At 36.9% G+C, this 14,689-nt stretch overlaps 1 protein-coding gene across 6 annotated transcripts in view; it reads right to left on the bottom strand.

Annotated features, from left to right (window-relative positions):
- Window positions 1-3,088, bottom strand: part of NYAP2 (neuronal tyrosine-phosphorylated phosphoinositide-3-kinase adaptor 2) — a 331,171-nt gene extending 328,083 nt beyond the window's left edge. For 3 of the 6 annotated variants that reach the window (XM_034955295.3, XM_034955294.3, XM_034955293.3), the window contains exon 1: window positions 1,600-2,293. The gene's annotated coding sequence lies outside the window, so the exon portion shown is untranslated. Of the gene's footprint in view, window positions 1-1,599; window positions 2,294-2,391 lie in introns of those variants that run through there. The other 3 variants (XM_014344092.4, XM_055109151.2, XM_034955291.4) reach the window with 3 other exon arrangements.
- Between the last annotated feature and the right edge of the window lie 11,601 nt (window positions 3,089-14,689).

Below are 14,689 nucleotides of genomic sequence, written 5' to 3'. Positions count from 1 at the left end.
TGAGTTTTTCTCCACTATCTCTCTTCCCAAAATGAGTAAGATAGGCATAAATCGTGTTAATGCAGTAGCATCATGAATTGGTATCTCCCCCTCATCTTCCAGGTTGTCATGGTGCTGTTTGCCTGTGGTGTAAAGAGATTGTACATTTCCATTAATATTGGAGACTCATGCAAAATGCCAGTGGCTGAGATACTTTTTGGAGGCTTGGGCCAAATGGTTCCAGATGCTTACAAGGCATTATTTGCAAAGTAGATGTAGTCAGTCTAATAAATTGCTGACTGGAGCTACAGTGGGAACCATCTAATTGAATTAGGAGTCTATAATTTATTTATTTTTTTAAACAATAACCAACCTTCTTGTGTCTAGGATTTTTACACTTCTCTTTCTAAACTTGACAGATGCTTCAAGTCCTCAGGCTTCTCCACTGTCCCTTGTGCAGTTGTAATATTTTCCTCTGGTCTGTTTCCACTAATTCTCTAAACTGTCTATGTCCTTCACATAGTCCCTTTCTTTGCTGAGTTGGCTCATGTATGTTGCACTTTCCATAGGAAAACAAAATAATTTCTGCATTTGTGGACCACATTTTCTCATTAATTTGTGTAATTAGTGCTTGACAATATATAAAATAAATGAGAACATTGTCTAAAATGTGAAGAATTAGGAAGAGAGTTAATTTTCACTCTTTCTCTATATTTGTTATTCCACACTACTTGGTTATAAATGCTTGGATGTTAAAATGACTAAAACTACATCATGTAAGCTTTTCAGAATTTCATTATTTTTTGGCTATATTTAGAAAAAAAAATCCAATTCTATGGTACCAAAAGAACTTTAGTATTTCCCAATGATAGTGAAAAATATTATTTTATGTAATAGTTTTTCCAGATATAAAATACCCACATGTCTTGTATTTAAAAGATTGCTGAGTAGTTGGAAAAATTAGGATGGAGACACCCCAACAAAATAAGAACATGTCCCAAGTAAAACAAGTCCACCTAAAGTTTTACAGAAAATATTTATTGTGATGAGACTAATAAAATCTTTCTGACGTTGAATAGTATTAAAAAATGTTTCTCAAAGAGGTTTATGTCTAATCAGTCAGGAAGAAGCAGTGTCGGCTTTGCTGTTTGTCTGGTAGTTTTGAATTTTGGGGGATACTGTGTCTTTTTTTCCTGAGAATGTAAAATTGGGCTCTCACTGCTGACATAAATGTGCTAAGAGACTGTTGTAAAATATTTATGGTATGGAATAGCGGATAAATAGCTAGCATGCACAACTTGAATGCCAATTAATACCCTGGAAAACATTTTCAATGCTTTTAATAATTCAACATGGCTTATTTTACTAATGAAAATCTAGTTTAACCATTTCCATGGTAATGTAACTAAGTGGGTAAGGGAGTAAAAATAGCCTCAGGCTCACTAAAGCCCTGGATGCCTTCACTGTGGCTTTATTTCTGCTCCACCTAATAAGGCATGCAAACTTCAGCATTAAGTATCCCTAACTAAAATCCATTCCATTTTATCACCAGATTGCTTGATCTATTCAGTGCTGGATTCGATTAGCATGCTTAGAGAATCTGAAAAATGAGATACATACCAAAATTTAAGTCCCCAGGGAGAGCTAAGTGCAATAACCAGAAGGTGACTTGTGTCTGTCAGAGCCCTCTCTCACGGTTGATCTCAGGGCAGTTCTGTAGGAGTAATCCAGCACCATAAGAAATAGACTTGTAGTTCAGCTCAGTGTTTCTTCAATTAAAGTGCATTGTGTCTGGATGGGAAAAGTGTCGACTCCCAGATTCTTCATCACTAGATCAGAGCATTCTCGATGTCCTTCCTATCAGATAAAATGGCCTTTAAAGTTTGCTAGGAAGATGCAGTGGCGGAAGACAGGTGCTTGCTTCCTTAAATCGACATTCGGAGAAAAGAGGGCATAGCTAATGGGTGGGGATGAACACACAGCCCCTCTCCTTCCAGGTCCAGCAGGGAAGAAATTGAATGATTTTACCCACTTTGCTACACAGATGATTACAGGACCAGAAGCAATCACCAAGCTGGCTAATGTACCTCATTTGATTATATTCTGCGAAGACAAAAATAAATGAAAACAAAAAATCAGAAACATCCTTTCTAAATGTCTCCTTTCAGCCAAAAAGATGCTCTTTCTCATTGCCACTTACATACAGAAGGTTTGGAGCAGCCCAGCTTGTGGCATAGTCCCTCCCCCGTGACAACCAGCTCTCTCTCTCTCATTCTCTCTCCCTCCACTCCCTCCCTCCCTCCCTCCCTGCCCCTGACTCCCTCCCTTCCTGCTTCTCTTTCTCCTCTCCAGCTGCCTTAGTCTGTTGAAGCTGCTGCTGATTAATCAGGGATTCTGAAACAAAGAACCTACCTTCTGAAATAAGCAGTAATCTTTCTTCTCTGTTTCTGCAATCCGTCTGCATTGAACGGCAAGGCTGCCAGCGTTCTAGCACCTTGGATAGTTCCTGCTCACTAGGCCCATTGGAAAAGGGAGAAGCAACTGAAGAAATTGCAAGAAACCGGAAAGCGGCATCGTTCTACTTTGGATTTCGGCTCCCTGGGGGCTCCCATCCTCATTAAAGGCCTCACATCTAGGCAACAGAACCTCTCTCTTTTATCTAACTGAGCTGAAGTCTGATTAGTAAATAATAAAAGGAAAAGAGGGTAAAGAAACACCCTTCATTTATATTCACTATAGCACTAATTCAGTCTTTATGGAGAGGAAAAATATAAATCCATTGAAAACAAATGTTCTTACTACAGAGAATGGTTAAGTTATAAGCATTTCACCCCTGGCGTGGCTAATGAAAATGAACAACAACTTAAATGGAACATCTAGATCTCAGTTTGATACCCTTATTTGATATCAATTTTGCCTCCACCCTCCCTGCACAGCCGAGCCATGCACACAATTACTGCTGACGTACTTCAGGCTGCTGCTTGGGGAGAGAGGGGAGGAGCCTTTTAACCTCATCAAAACAGCTTCATGCCACCTGCTCCCATGGCATGAGAACAAAACTAGTCCACTTAGAAAGAACATGCACAGCACACACGTGTGTGGAACAAAGGTCTTACTCGGACTGCACATTTTTTTAACTAAAATAAGATGCAAAATAATTATGATATGTATGTCATTAATTCCTATAGACTCATTGTTAAAATTAAAGTCATTCTATTTCTGATATTTCCCAAAGACTCTCCTCATTCTGTTCTTAATACTCTACTGAATATATACATATATATCACATTATATACCACAATTTATATATGTGTGTTTGTGTGTATTTGTATTTATTAAGCTCAAAGTTTTTCTCATACTTGCTCCTCCTCCGTAAAAACTAAAATGTACATGTTTTAATCTATTAATTTTGCACTATGATAAAAGGAATAATATATAATATGTTTCTGATAGATATGAGCTTAAAAGGCAATTTTGATGGGAGGGGATGTGCGTATTATTTGATAGTGACCTGTAGATTTTTCCCCTCACATTCTTTTTCAGTAACTCACTGTAAATGACCTTCACTTGCAGGTTGGTTTTCCCAAGAGTGTTTTTTAACGTCTATATTCATAACCAAAGTCTTAGAAAATAGTTTTCTGAATTTAGTTTTTAATGCATTGACAGACCACAAAAATAAACAAGTTCACCTGTCTAATTCTTAAATGTCACCTGAGACTGTGCTGTAATTTTCTTAAATTATATTTCTTTAACTTGTAAGTACCTGGGGAAAAATAAAATCAACACATTACATTACTATAAAGCTTTTCTATTTTACATGTTCTGAAGTGCATTCCTGAAGCTCATCACTTATTTCTTGGTCTTTGTGTATCTAGCTTTTGGTTAGAACAGGACATCTGTTTAATTTTAAGAAGGATTCTGCAAGATTAGATAGATGAAAAGAAGGAGGAGAAATACAAACGGGGAAGAGAAGAGGCCAGACCTCTCTCATATTCTCTTCCCCCCATCCCAATGCTCTCCCTTTCCCTCTCTCTCTCTCTCTCTCTCTCTCTCTGCCTTATGAAGGTTCTAAATACTTAGCACATTGCTGAAAAGCGCCTCAAGCACCACTTATAAACTAGTAACAGCCACCACACTGTGATCAAGAGGTTTACTAATGTGCCATTATTTTTGGTAGTGAAGTGTTCTCATAGATGTTGTCTTTCAGCACATGACCAAAGGTGGAAAAAGTTCTTTACAAAAAAAATTATTGACAGACATTTTAGAAAATGGAAATACTTTATCATGACTGATAATTTTGCCAGTCTGGGGGTCTATATTTTGAACTATGGAGAGCTTGAATAAGCTCTAGTGTAAAGCCCATTTCTATATGTAAGAAAAATACTACCAAGATAAGTAAACAGACTTACTTGTTTCTGACTTACTAATTGCCTCATTAGGATTAAGACCCAAGGTCCCTGGGCTGACTGCAGGTCTCCTCATCTTTGGCCAGTACAGTGGTTCTCAGTCCCCTTGATTTCATGCACCAAAATAATCCAAACAAAGTGAGGAGAGGCTGACATACAGTTGCCAAGCATAAAAAATGAAGAATCTGCCATTTCCTCACCACAAAAATTCAAAAAGTAAAAGGAATCTTTATATTAGAAGAATAGAGAAAGCATATTTATAACAATAGATGGTCTTTTAAGTTTCATATATTCAACTTTAGGAAAATATATCTTTTTCTTTCTTTCCTTCCTTCCTTCCTCCCTCTCCTCCTTCCTTCCTTCCTCCCTCTCCTCCTTCCTTCCTTCCTCCCTCCCCTTTCCTTCCTTGTTTTGTTTCTTCTTTCTTTCCTTCATTCCTTGCTTCATCCCTCCCTGCCTTTCTCCCTTCCTTCTTTCCTTCCTCCTTTCCTTCTTTACTTCCTTCCTTCCTTCCTACTTTCCTGCCTCCCTGCCTTTCTTTTCTTTTTCTTTCTTTTTCTCTTTATATTACAGAATAGGGCTTGAGAATCATCACATTTTACCAATCCCATTTTCTCAATCCCACACTTTCCTCATTCTAGGTGTCAATGTCACTGACAGGGCAATATATTCTCTGGAGACATATTAGTGTACAGGAGTTTATAGAACCTTTGAGGATCATGCTGAGAAGGACCCCAGAACTACTTTAGGTCTCACTGAATGAAACAGCAAAGTATCTTTACTCTTGCAAGTCATCTTAGAGCCAAATGCAGAACGCACCTCTACTCATTTCAATAGTATCCGGAGAAAAGTGCGTTGGACAAAATTTAAGTTAAAAATCCTCATATCGGGAATAAAGGTATAGAGATATTTAAAAAGCTCAAATTATACTCATGTATTGGTTTATTTCTTGTGCATCTTTATAAAATACATGGATGTTTCTATTCTATTTCTATTCTATTGAATAGAATAGACATCTTATTGATGTCAATAAGAAACAAGTCATTGAGATACCTGATGACTTCATATTTCTTTTAAAGTTCTTTAGTCAGGGTAGAGTTTAGCTCTTTTGGTTACACTATATTAATAGAGTTTCATGCTTTGGGGGTTAAATAGGTCCCTTCAGTGAACTTGGATAGACCAGACGAGTCAGCGCCCTGAAAATGCTTCTTATTCTATACATCAGCCAGATGGTGGAAAGTGCTTGTTGTATAAAAGTGATGTAAATGAGAAAAGTGAGAATTGAAATAGAATAATTTAATTACCTAAATTTTAAAGGGTTTATTCAAATACATGAAGTGAGGATGAACTCTCTGAAGTCATATCAAAATTTACTACAAAGACTTTCTAGTTTTTTTTTTCCATGATCTGTATGTACTCTTTCTATTATTCTTTTCACATTTAGCTTAGGGAGGTGAACCCTCTGTTAAAATGAAATTATTCCACTAAGGAAAAAGCTAATTTCCTTCCCATCCAATCAGGATTTCTAACCCTTCTGGTAACAGTGTGAAATGAAAGTCTTGGTAGAATGAAAACCATATGCTCCTCATGATTTTTGCCTATAACAATGTAGATGTCGACAGAAGTTGCACATATGACTTAGGGGTCGTGGGGCAGCAGATGGTGATATGGGTGCTCCAAGATCCAGCATACTCAGTAGCTAAAACAGAAAGAAAAAGTAAAAGATTTATGGTCTAATAATACACAAAAAAACTACATTTACAGTGCCAAGGGGGAAAACTGACAATAAATGAAATATTCCCCTGGCAAGAGACTTAGGAATAGATCCAAACATCCCTCCATTGTTTTGTCCAACAGATATTTTCCAGTAAAGATTTCAGAAATACCATCAATGTATTCATCGCTATACTAAAAATGATAAAAATATTTCTAAACAAGGATCCATATATTCTAGTGAATCACACACCCACACTCCAACCAACCATCTCTCTTCTTTGCATGAACAATATCTATACTTTTCAAAAGTCAAATATGTCTTACTCTCATAGTTTGTCCTAATTTACCACATTCAAACTGGATGCTTGCTCTCTGTATTATGAAATATCCAGTATAATTAAAAATAAAATCATGAATTTTTTATACTCTACCAAATATTCCTATTTCATTGTTCAAATATTTTTTGCCTAAGAGTCCTTAAGAGTGGAGCCCTTCCTTTCTGTTTGCATGGCCCCAGCTTATTGATTGCATCTAGCCAGTGGTAGGGATTTATTGAATGAATGCATGACTACATATCTCATCTGGTGACATGTTCTGCACAAGTAGAAAATTCAAACGTATCCATATAATGAACACGAGATTGTCTTTTTTAAAAATAAAAGTATAAATGTATAAAAGTATAAATGCAAATTTAAATATACAAGTAACCAAACTAAACTCCAAGTAAGTGAGGAAGAAAAATATTTCCGAGGGGACTCCATAGTTTTTCTAACTAAAAATGCAAAATAACCAGTTTGAAACTTACTAGAAATAATAAAATTGCTCCATAGGAAGACCAACTGAATATATGAACATAAGGATCATATTTAGAGAAAACAGTAAGATTCTTCTAAGATACTGTTTTAGTCAACTCAGGCTTTGAAAACAAGATACAATCGACTGAGTGGCTTAAATAACAGAATTTTATTTTTCACAGTTCTGGAGCTTGGATAGTCCAAGATTAAGGTGCTGGCAGATTTGGTTTCTGGTCAGGGATTCTTTGCTGGCTTGCAAATTGTACCTTCTGGCTGTGTGTCCTCACATGGGAGGGAGGGAGGGAGAGAGGGAGGGCGAGAGAGAGAGAGAGAGAAGAGAGAGAAGAGAGACAGAGAGACTCTTCCTCTCTTTACAAGGACACTAATCCCATGACAGGGGCCCCACTCTTTTGACCTCTTCTAAACTGTATTCCCTCCCAAAGGCCCCACCTCTGAATACCATCACGCTGGGCAGTAGAGCTCCAGTGTATGGATTTTGGGACAGACACAAAGATTCAATTCAAAACAGAGACATAAAAAAGATATGGGAAATTATAGGAATTCCTTGTTCTTGAATAGGAGGAATAAATTTAATAAATAATTACTTCTTACTAAATTCACTAGAGTGAATGCAATTCCAATTTAAATAAAACTGTTTGGTAGGCCTTGAAAAGCTATTGGCAGAGATGTGCTTGACTAAATATTAAAACATCCTGCAAAGCTTTTTTGATTTTATTGTAGTATGGCACAAGACTTGATTGTGAATCTATAGAAGAGGTTAGAAAGTGCAGGGAAAATATATACAACTGTAGGTATTTAGCATATAAATATGTCATTGCATATTAATAAATAATAAAATTGAAAAACAGAGAAATGTACACATACACAATGAATTTTCACAGTTCCTTACATAAAAATAAATCTAGACACTTGCAACACAAAATGTGGTCTAAGAACCTACAGCACCAGCTCATTAAATATGCAATTTGGGTCTTTCCCCAAAATGCCTGTCTTAGTCTGTTCAGGCTGCTATAACAAATTGTCATAGACTAGGTGGCTTAAATAACAGAAATTAATTTATCACAGTTCTAGAGAGTGGAAGTCTGAGTTCAGAATGCCAACATGCTTGGGTTCTGGTGAAGACTCTCTTTCTGGTGTCCTCATATGGGGTGGGGGAGAGATAGAGAGAGAGAGCTAGCTCTCATAAAGTCACTAATCCCATCATAAGGGCTCTACCCCATGACCTAATTACCTCCTCAAGGTCCCATCTCCAAATACCATCACTTGAGAATTTAGGGTTTCAACATATGAATTTGGGGGGATACAAACATGTAGTCCATAACATTATTCGAGTAAGGGTCTGCATTATAACATATGCCTAGGTGATTGGGGGTACATATTAACATTTGAGAAAAACTGTTCAAAGACATTTATCTGATGATGAAAACAGTATATATCTGCACTGTCGAAAATAATAACCATCAGCCTGATGCAGTAGCGTGAACCTGTAGTCAGCCTACTTGGGAAGCTCAGGCAAGAGGATTGCTTGAGCCCAGGAATTCAAGGCCAGCCTGGGTAGCGTAAGGAGACCTAGTCCCTGAGAAAATAAAATAAAATATAATAGCCACTAGCTACACGTGGCTATTGAGCACTTAAACTTTGGTTAATATGACCGAGGAACCACATTTTAAATTTTATTTTAATTAATTTAAATTTAAAATGCACATGTAAATAATGGCTACCATATTGAACAATTTAGCTCCAGACATCTGAAATATTTGTATATAAAAACACTAATTTACTAAAAGAAACTTTAATATGATCTTAGAGTGGAGATGGCCCATCTAAAGATAACTAAAGACAAAGTTTGAAAAAACTAAGTGATAATAAAGAAAACTGAATACATAAAAGTGTAAAACATTTTTTAAAATTTATTTTTAACCTTTATTTTAGGTTCGTGGGTTCATGTGAAGGTTGATTATAGTGGTAAACTCATGTCATGGAGGTTTGTTGTACAGATTATTTCATCACCCAGGTATTAAGCCCAGTACCCAATAATTTTCTTGTGTTCATCTCCCTCAAGTAGACCCCAGTATCTGTTGTTCCCTTCTTTGTGTTCATGAGTTCTCATCATTTAGCTACCACTTATAAGTGAGAACATGTGGTATTTGGCTTTCTGTTCCTCCATTAGTTCAACCATTGTGGAATGCAGTAGGGTGATTCCTCAAAGAGCTAAGAGCAGAGGTACCATTCGACCCAGCAGTCTCATTACTGGGTATATACTCCGAGGAATATAGATCATTCTACCGTAAAGATATATGCAAGTGAATGTCCATTGCATCACTATTCACAATAGCAAAGTCATGGAATCAACCTAAACACCCATCAACGACAGATTGGATAAAGAAAATGAGCTACATATACATCATGGAATACAATGCGACAACAAAAAATAATAAAATAATTTCTTTTGTGGGAACATGGATGCAGCTGGAGGCTATTATTCTTAACAATTTTAAACATTTAAGTAGGAAAAGACTATAAATAAAGTTAACAGTTACATATTTCTATATTTTATTATAAATAAACAAGAACTAAACACCATAGTACTAACAAGGACAAAGAAAAGGAATGGGTCAATCATAAATAAGAAATTGAAATGGCAAATACATACAAAAAATATGTTTAACCTTATAGTAATAAAATGAAAATTAAATCAAGAATGGCTCTTAGTTTTTCATAATAGCTCATGCTGGCATACATGTGGAGAAATGAATGGTTGTGTAAATGCACGCAACCAAAATGTGAGGAAATCTGATACAGTTTCAATTTTTTAACGTGCACTGCCTTTGAAACAATAATTTTACTTTCAGGACATGATAAGTGTGCCAGACTGTATATTTGAGACTATTCATGGTTTGGAATAGCAAAAATGTTAAAACTTCCTATATGTCTAAAAACAAGAGCTTGAAAGATAAGTTATTACATAACAATTAAAATTATAATATAGATCTATATTCATTTATGTGAATGTGGGTATTGTGAGGAGGGCAAGAGCATTAGCTCTGAGAAGGAATCACTGGGCTGGTGTACTGCTTACCCTGTAACCTAACTGTGTGACAATGGGAAAGATACATAATTTCTCGCTGCCTCAATTTCTTTATGTGAAAATGACAATAATGATAGTATAAACTCACACGTTTATTTTGAAGATTAAATTAGTTATATGTAAAAGCCTATGTAAAATAACTACATTTAGAATTTCATAAGTATCAATAAATGCTAGCTGATCTTTAATTTTTATTTTTATTTTAAGTTCTGGGGTACATGTGCAGAATGCGCAGTTTTATTACACAGGTAAACATGTGGCATGGTGGTTTGCTGCACCTATCAACCCATCACCTAGGTATTAAGCTCAGCAATAATTAGCTATTTTTCCTAATGCTCTCCCTACCCCCACCCCCTGACAGACCCCAGTGTCTATTGTTCCCCTCCCTGTGTCCATGTGTTCTCATTGTTCAGATCCCACTTACAAGTGAGAACATGCAGTGCTTGGTTTTCTGTTCCTGTGTTAGTTTGCTGAGGATAATGGTTTCCAGCTCATCCATGTCTCTGCAAAGGACACCGTCTCATTCCTTTTTATGTCTGCATAGTATCCCCATCAATGATAGACCAGATAAAGAAAATGTGCTACATAACACCATAACTGATATTTTAATAGATGTAATAATAGTAATAAGAAAGTACTTGGAAAGATAATCAGTAATAGGTCTGCCTTTGCCAAGTCACCCATTAGTTCATGAGTGGCTGTTTAACTTCCTTTACTATTTCACCTGAAATACTGTTTCGTCCTGTCTTTCATGACATTGGATTATTCTGTTTTTCCTCTTATTTCAATGACTTCTTTCTCCTGGTCTCTTTTGCTGACTCTCTCCTCTGATTAAGTTCTAAATGTTGGAAAGCTCCAGATCTCAATCTTGGCTCTCTGTCCTTTCTCTATGCATATTTTCTTCCTGATCCTTCAGTCTAAAAATGAAAGCCACCAGTCACTTATTATTACATCGACTGGATACATTTCATTGCAAATATGTACCACCATTTGAATGATGTTGTTTACACACACGTATGTAGGATATATTCTTACTACTGGTAATTTTATTAGTTTCTCCTTACTAAGATGCAAGCCCCATGAGAATAAGAACCTTGTATGTGCTTGTTCATCTTTGCATCCCAGCATATGGATCACTGTCTTGTATAAGAGTTCCTGAACTAAAATTTATTGAATAACTGTATTACCTAGGAAATAGTATCTTTTAGAACATGTGCATAAATACAATGCTTTTGCATAAACATAATATTCACAATAACAACAGTAATAGCAAGCACATACACAATGTTTATTATGTGCCCTACTTACATTAACCGAATCGTTCAATCACTACACTAATTTTAAGAGATAGGCACTTTAATTCTTCTCATTTTAAAAATTAGAATATTGAGGCAAACAGAGTTTAAGTGATGTCTAAGGCTATGCAACTATTACATGTAGAGGAAAATGCATATTACGGAATAAAATAGCATAATTTTGTTTATATTTGGCATTTGTCTATTTTTTATTTAAAAATAAATGTCTGTGTTGCTTAGTTCTCCCCAATAGGTGTACACTATTTTTACAATAATTTTATATGGTGATTTTAGAGGAAATGTAAAATCCTATCTTCACAAAACACCCCCTGAAAGAAGAGCCTTTGGAATCTGTGGGTTTCCACTTATTTTTAAAATGAGAAGGCTGGGTCAGGAGGATTTGTGAAATAGAAATACCTCCAATGCATTACCAAGTTGGCAGTATCTGCAACAAAGAGATAAAAATTCAAAAGTAAGTATGAGTGTATTGGGCAGATAGGATTTGGGGGAAAGTAAGAAAGGAGGGGATTGCAGGTGGAAACAGAACCTGCCTAATGGAAATATTTAAAACAGAGTTTAGGAGATGATGTCCTTCAGGTTGGGGGCAGGCTGGTTTTCAGTGACTGGCTTCCTTGATGCTGAACCAAGTCTTGACCACTTTTTCAGCTTCTGTCACATAAAATACTATAGCCGGTTTCACCTAAATGGGGATGCTGTAGTTTTCTTTAAGCTCACACAGAGTTAATATGTATTTGAAAATACCCATCAGTAATTAGAGAACAGTGGAAGAAACAAATGACAGCTGCAGCCTACAATATATTCTCCAAGTCTATTTCCTCACTTCATTTAGTTTATTCAAGTATAGCAATCTGAGGGAATTTTAAGGCATGTGAAGTGGTCACGAGAAATTGATTACTGAAGTAAAACATGAGGACCTAACACTCTCAAAACTTGATAGTCAACAAAATAATAAATTCACAATTATATTCCTCCATGTCCTGATTTTTTAACACTAGGTTGACTATAAATTAAATTTAAGGTGCTCTAGGATAAAATTTCAATTTAATTGTTCTGTAGTACTCTCTATGTGGCTGACCATTATTATGAGGTCAAATTTAAATATAGAAACAGGATTTTGGAGATAATCTAGTCTAACCCCTTCATTAAACAGATCAGGAAATCGAAGCTCAGAAGTCAGGCAGCTTGCCTAGGAACACAGCACTGATTCTTCAGGTATTCAGGACTCGTTTCTTCTAGTGTGTAACACTTTATCTTCATTCATAGATCTTTCCCTTAGCTCTCTTTCCAGGAGGTTAAGATAAACTACTGGATTTCAAATGGAAATCAAGGAGTAAATTAAGGAGTAAACTGAATTTTGTGCAGAGAAAGAGGCACTAAAATATCCATTGGGATATGAGACGGATTAGGCTAGCCTTGGTAAAATTGTGAAGTGGTTTTCCGGAGACCCCAGGAATCTCTAACTCCATCCTACTCCCTCAGCCAAGTGCCTCATGCCCTCTCCTTGACTCCTGAAAACTACAAACTACAGACAACAAAACTTAATAACAGATTGTCACGAGACAATCTGTTATTGGTTCCAATTTTGCACTCATGACTTCCTCTATTTGAGAAGTTTTTCCCCCAGATACCTGTGTGTCTGTCTTTGATGCTTCCTCCAACCTCTTTCCTGAACATCACCCCCAGTCACTGTCATATTACCCTGTTGGCTGTAGAGCTAGATTAACCCAGGTTTACATTATGGCTTCAGTCTTTGTTAGCTGTGTAACATTGAACAATGATTTAATTTCCCTGCGGTTCAACAACCTCGTGATTAAAGTTGCAAGAGTACTTACCTTACAGAGTTGTGATAATTAAATGAGTGAATATTTGCAAGATGAAAACATTAGCTCCTATTACCCTATTTATTACCTTTCTTTTTAATTTTTGAGACATGGTCTCACTCTGGCACCCAGGCTGGAGTGCAGTGGCATGGTCATGGCTCTTTGCAACCTCTTCCTCCTGGGCTCAAACAATCTTCCCACCTCACGGTCTAGAGTAGCTGGAACTACAGGCACGTGCCACCACACCCAGCTAACTTTTGTATTTTTTTAGTAGAGATGGGGTTTCCCCATGTTGCTCAGGCTGGTTTCACACTTCTGCAATCAAGTAATCCACCCTCCTCGGCCTCCCAAAGTGCTGGGATTACAGACATGAACCACCGCACCCGGCCTTTACTACCTTTCATGTATTTGTATTATGTTATCTTAATATATTTACTAATTTATTAATTAATTTATTGTTTATCTCTGCTGTTAGGATACAATCCTAGGAGAGCAGGGAACTTGATTTTCTTTTCATTTTCTTTTTTCTTTCAAGACAGATTCTCACTTTGTCAACCAGGCTGGAGTGCAGTGGTGTGATCACAATCACAGCTCACAGCATCCTCAACTTCCTGGGCTCAAGCGATCCTCCCACATCAGCCTCCCAAGCAGCTGGGACCACAGGTGTAGACTATTAGCTCAGTTAATTTTTAAAACACTTTTTGTAGAGGTGGGGTCTTACTATATTTCCCAGGCTGGTCTTGAACTCCTGGGCTCAAGCAATCCTCCTATCTCAGCCTCCTAAATGATTTTCTTTTTCAGCTTATATCCCAAGTATTCAGAAAGTTTCTTTGCAAAGAGAAGGCCCTCAATAACTATTTATTAAGGAGCCAACAGTTATTTACATTTCAGTGGGCACTCAGGTATGTCCTCAGGCCCCATAAGCCCCAGCCTCATTTTTTTTTTTAATTTTACTTTAGGTTCTGAGATACATGTGCTGAACGTGAAGGTTTGTTACATAGGTATACATGTGTCATGGTAGTTTGCTGCACCTATCAGCCTGTCATCTAGGTTTTAAATCCCACATGCTTTGGGGATTTGTCCTAATGCTCTCCCTCCCCTTTCCCCCACCCCCCAACAGACCCCGGTGTGTGATGTTCCCCTCCCTGTGTCCATGTGTTCTCATTGTTCAACTCCCACTTATGAGTGAGAATATGTGGTGTTTGGTTGTCTGTTCCTGTGTTAGTTTGCTGAGGATGATGGTTTCCAGCTTCATCCATGTCCCTGCAAAGGACATAAACTCATTCTTTTTTATGACTACATAGTATTCCATGGTGTATATGTGCCACATTTTCTTTATCCAGTCTCTCATTGATGGACATTTGGGTTGGTTCCAAGTCTTTGCTATTGTAAATAGTGCTGCAATAGACATACATGTGCATGTGTTTTTATAGTAGAATGACGTATAATCCTTTGCGTAAATACTTAGTAATGGGATTGCCCAGCATCATTTTTCACCACTGAATGAAGCTCTGTTTTGTTTAAAGGTGTTTCAGGCCTCAGTAAGGAA

This window comes from Pan paniscus, chromosome 13 (genome assembly GCF_029289425.2).
Source record: "Pan paniscus chromosome 13, NHGRI_mPanPan1-v2.0_pri, whole genome shotgun sequence".
NCBI lineage: Eukaryota > Metazoa > Chordata > Mammalia > Primates > Hominidae > Pan > Pan paniscus.
This window is presented reverse-complemented; position numbering and strand designations above follow the sequence as displayed.